The 5184-nt window shown below is 40.9% G+C and overlaps 1 non-coding gene across 1 annotated transcript; it reads right to left on the bottom strand.

Annotated features, from left to right (window-relative positions):
• Positions 1 to 874: 874 nt before the first annotated feature.
• LOC148211463 (small nucleolar RNA R71) lies at positions 875 to 981 on the bottom strand. The gene has a single exon (XR_015791176.1). It is a non-coding gene; the product is annotated as a small nucleolar RNA R71 (small nucleolar RNA).
• Between the last annotated feature and the right edge of the window lie 4203 nt (positions 982 to 5184).

The following is a 5184-nucleotide window of genomic DNA, read 5'->3' as shown; positions in this document are numbered from 1 at the left end:
TATTACTCTGACAGGTGTGCGCTTGCATCTATATAATTGTTACCACGCTTAGTGCGTGCGTTCACTATAAACACCCAGTCAAGTTTTTGGCGCCGTTGCCGGGGACTTTAGTTTTAAAATTATTTTCAAATTCTTTTACTTTTTATTTTTGTGAATTGTTGTTGGGTGTAATTTCCATCCACCGTTTTTGTTCTATATTTTTGGTCGTTTATCTCACAAGGGTAAGTTAAAGTGCATGAGCACAAGATCTTTTCTTCTACCCCTTGACCCTGAGATTGAGCGGACCCTTCGAAAAACTCGAAAGGAGCAAAGACTTCGAAAACAACTAGAAAAGCAAAAAGAGAGACAAGGTGAAATCAGTCCTGAAAGTGAGGTAGAGAGTACGAGCACATCAATGGTAGATATTCCACCTCGTGATCCGGTTGATCCACCTGCTGTTAACGGTAATATGAGGGATCATGCGAGACATGATGAATTCAACCATATCCAGATGGCGGACAACAGAGACGTGGCAATGCGAGAATATGCCGCCACGGCTTTTCAGAACTTTGATTCAGGGATAGTCAACCCTATTCCAGCCCACGCAAACTTTGAGCTTAAACCAATGATGTTCCAAATGTTGCAGACAATTGGACATTTTGGAGGGCAGGAACATGAGGATCCACATGATCATCTGAAATCATTCATTCAAATTGCAAATGCATTTCGATTACCTGGTATAACAGACGATGCTCTGAGACTAACACTTTTTCCATTTTCTTTGAAGGACCAAGCTAGAGCATGGCTCAATGCATTTCCACCGGGATCCATCACCACATGGGGGTCGTTAGTGGAGAAGTTCTTAACAAAATTCTTCCCACCTACTCGCCACGCTGATATCAGAGAGGAGATCATCTCCTTTAGACAGTATGATCGTGAACCTGTTCACGAGGCGTGGGAGAGATTTAAAGAACTAATCAGGAAATGTCCGAACCATGGCTTGCCGGCATGCATCCAGATAGAACATTTCTTTAGAGGTTTAGATCATCCTACTAAGATGATGCTAAACAATGCTGCCAACGGAGCCTTTACAAAGAAGACTTTCAACGAGATAGTTGACATCCTAAATGACTTGCTTCACACAACGAACTATGGTGTTCGCAAAGATCTAGGGCAGCACCAAAGAAGCAAGATCCAGCTGGAGTTTTGGCTCTGGACATTGCGACCTCGATGCAAAAAGAGATGGTTACAATGAACCAGAGGCTAAAGGAGATGGCATTGGGAATAAAAAATCCATTATCCACGCCGATACAACCTGTGCAGTCGGATTATTGCACTCCTGCCCCTGTTTGCAAGGCCAACGATCTCATTTGTTCATTCTGCAGTGAAAACCATATTTATGATAATTGTCCACATAACCCTGCTTCTGTTTTTTATGTAGGACATGGGAACAATAGAAACTTTAACCCATATTCGAACACCTACAACCCAGGTTGGAGGCACCACCCTAATTTCTCATGGGGAGGACAAGGAGGTTCGAGCGGTTTTAATCAAGGGCAGAGCCAGCAGAACAAGCAGCCCTATGTTCCACCTACACAGCAATACATCCCGCCACCGCAACAGCAGTACACTCAGAGAACACAGACTCCACCAGTTCAAAATAACAACTCAAATCTTGAGAATATGATGAAGGAGTACATGGCCCGAACCGACGCAGTGATACAATCCCAAGCGGCATCAATGAGAAATTTCGAGACCCAATTGGGACAGCTCGCCAATGAATTGAAGAATAGACCACAAGGTTCTTTTCCAGGCCATACTGAATTACCAAAACGAGAAGGGAAAGAACAGTGCAAAGCTGTCACCCTCAGGAGTGGACTGGCATATGATGGACCAACAATGCCAACAACAGATGTACAGATTCCGTCCACTGAACCAATTGTAAAGATACCAGAAAATCCAACAACACCAGAAAAAGAAAATATTAGAAAAGGTAATGAGGACAGCCCGAGTGTTCCTCCACGGTACAGCCTTCTTTTACCCCTACTCCCCCGTTTCCACAAAGATTAGTTAAGAAAAATAATGATTCCCAGTTTAGAAAATTTTTAGATATTTTAAAACAATTGCATATAAATATACCATTAGTAGATGCTCTAGAACATATGCCAAATTATGCTAAGTTTTTGAAAGATATAGTTTCTAGGAAGAAAAAAATAGGAGAGTATGAACTGGTAGCCATGACAAAATGTAGTAGTGAAGCTGTAGGCAGCCCGCTACCCATGAAATGTAATGATCCTGGCAGTTTTACCATTCCATGTTCCATAAGAGGAAAAAACTTAGGTAGGGCATTATGTGATCTAGGCGCTAGCATTAATCTTATGCCATTATCAGTTTTCAAATCTTTAGGCATAGGAGAAGCTAGACCTACTACGGTTACCCTCCAACTAGCAGATAGATCTATTATAAGACCTGAGGGAAAGATAGAAGATGTTTTAGTCCAGGTGGACAAATTCATTTTCCCTGCGGACTTTATCATTCTAGATTGCGAGGCAGACTTAGACGTTCCCATTATTTTGGGAAGACCATTTCTAGCCACTGGGGATACAGTTTTCAATGTGAGGAAGGGAGAAATTACAATGAGGGTAAATAATGAAGAAGTTAAATTTAACGTTCTAGATGCCATGAAATTACCAGGAGACTTTGAAGAGTGCTCTGCTATAAATAGCTTGAATCCTATTATGTTTGATGAGTTTTATGACTTATTAGTTACAGAGATTGAAGAAGAGCTTGATAAGATAGCAGAAGGACCAGAAGATGTGGCTAATCCTATTGAAAAAATACAAAAAGAAGAATGCAAGTCGTTACTTCCGTCCATAGTGGAACCACCCACGTTGGAGCAGAAGCCATTGTCGTCGCATTTGAAATATGCGTATCTAGGGGATAACGACACTTTACCAGTTATTATAGCTTCCAATTTATCACCTACTAATGAATATTCTTTATTGCAGATTTTGGAGAAGCACAAAAAGGCCATTGGATGGACGATAGCAGATATCCGAGGGATAAGCCCAGCCTTTGACATGCACAAAATTCTATTGGAAGAAGATGCTAAGAACTCTATTGAGAGTCAAAGGCGGTTGAACCCGAAGATGAAAGAGGTTGTAAGGAAAGAAATTCTTAAATGGCTTGACGCCGGTGTTATATACCCAATATCCGACAGCAGCTGGGTAAGCCCAGTACAGTGTGTACCAAAGAAAGGGGGTATTACCGTGGTGGCCAACGAGGAGAATGAGCTCATCTCAACCCGAACTGTGAGCGGGTGGAGAGTTTGCATTGATTATCGCAAACTCAACAAGGTAACAAAGAAAAACCATTTTCCTCTCCCGTTTATTGACCAGATGCTCGACCGTCTGGCAGGTAAGGATTTCTATTGTTTTTTAGATGGATATTCGGGTTATAATCAAATTACTATTGCTCCAGAAGACCAAGAGAAGACAACATTTACGTGTCCGTATGGTACGTTCGCTTTTAGGCGAATGCCCTTTGGACTATGCAATGCACCCGCGACTTTTCAGAGGTGTATGATGGCCATCTTCTCTGACATGGTAGAAAATATTCTAGAAGTTTTTATGGATGACTTTTCTGTTTTTGGAAATTCTTTCGACGCTTGTTTAGTTAATTTGGAGAGAGTATTGGAGAGATGTGAACAAACAAACCTAGTCCTAAATTGGGAGAAGTGTCATTTCATGGTACAAGAGGGTATTGTTTTGGGTCACAAAATTTCCAAGCAAGGAATAGAGGTAGACCACGCTAAGATAGACATCATTTCAAAGCTACCTCCTCCTACAAATGTCAAAGGGATTAGAAGTTTTTTAGGGCATGGGGGATTTTACCGCCGCTTTATAAAAGACTTTGCTAAAATTTCTAAACCCCTGTGTCAATTGTTAGAACATGATAGACCATTTGTTTTTGATGATGACTGTTTAAAATCATTTGAAATGTTGAAAGTTGCTCTAAGTTCAGCTCCTATAATTATCGAACCTAATTGGGATTTACCTTTTGAGCTCATGTGTGATGCCAGTGATTATGCAATAGGAGCTATGTTAGGACAACGTAAAAACAAGATCTTGCATCCTGTGTATTATGCTAGTAAGACTCTGACCGGTGCACAACTCAATTACACTACTACTGAAAAGGAACTGTTAGCAGTTGTGTTCGCCTTTGATAAGTTTAGGTCTTACTTGATAGGCACAAAAGTCATTGTTTTTACTGACCATTCTGCTTTAAAATATTTATTTGCTAAAAAAGATGCTAAACCACGTTTGATACGGTGGATTTTGTTACTTCAAGAGTTTGATATTGAAGTTAGGGACAGGAAGGGTACTGAAAACCAAGTTGCTGATCACCTGTCTAGATTGGAATCCCCGCTCTGTGATGATGGAACTGTTATACGTGAACAGTTTATTGACGAGCAACTCTTGCGAGTTGATTCAGTTCCGTGGTATGCCGATATAGCAAATTATTTGGTAAGTCGAATAGTTCCTTATGAGTTCAACAAGCAACAGGTAAAGAAATTTCTAAATGAAGTTCGATGTTATCGTTGGGATGAGCCTTTTTATATAAGCTAGGACCTGACAATATCTTACGCAGGTGTGTCGCAGAAGAAGAGCACGAGGCGATATTAGACGCTTGTCATATGTCTCCATATGGAGGACATTTTGCAGGACACAAAACCGCAGCCAAAGTTTTGCAAAGTGGGTTCTTTTGGCCCACTCTGTTCAAAGATGCACATAAGTTTGCCCAGGTTTGTGACAAATGCCAACGGACAGGTAATATATCTAAACGCCACGAAATGCCTCAAACCCCGATCCTGGAGATTGAAATATTTGATGTGTGGGGTATAGATTTTATGGGTCCATTTCCATCTTCTAATGGTAAGCTTTATATATTGTTAGCAGTAGATTATGTTTCGAAATGGATAGAAGCCATTGCAACTGCTACCAATGATTCCAAAGTTGTCATTCGTTTTCTGCAAAAGCACATTTTTACGCGTTATGGAACCCCGCGTTGTCTGATAAGCGATGGGGGGGCACATTTTGTGAATAGGTCTATGCAAAAGTTGCTGACTAAATACAATGTGCGTCATAGGGTTGCAACAGCATATCATCCTCAGTCGAATGGGTTAGCCGAAATATCTAATAGGGA

This window comes from Momordica charantia (genome assembly GCF_013281855.1).
Source record: "Momordica charantia cultivar OHB3-1 chromosome 5 unlocalized genomic scaffold, Mcharantia_2.0 BLBB01000005.1, whole genome shotgun sequence".
Classification (NCBI taxonomy): domain Eukaryota; kingdom Viridiplantae; phylum Streptophyta; class Magnoliopsida; order Cucurbitales; family Cucurbitaceae; genus Momordica; species Momordica charantia.
The sequence above is the reverse complement of the archived record's forward strand: the minus strand, read 5'-3'. Positions and strand labels throughout refer to the sequence as shown.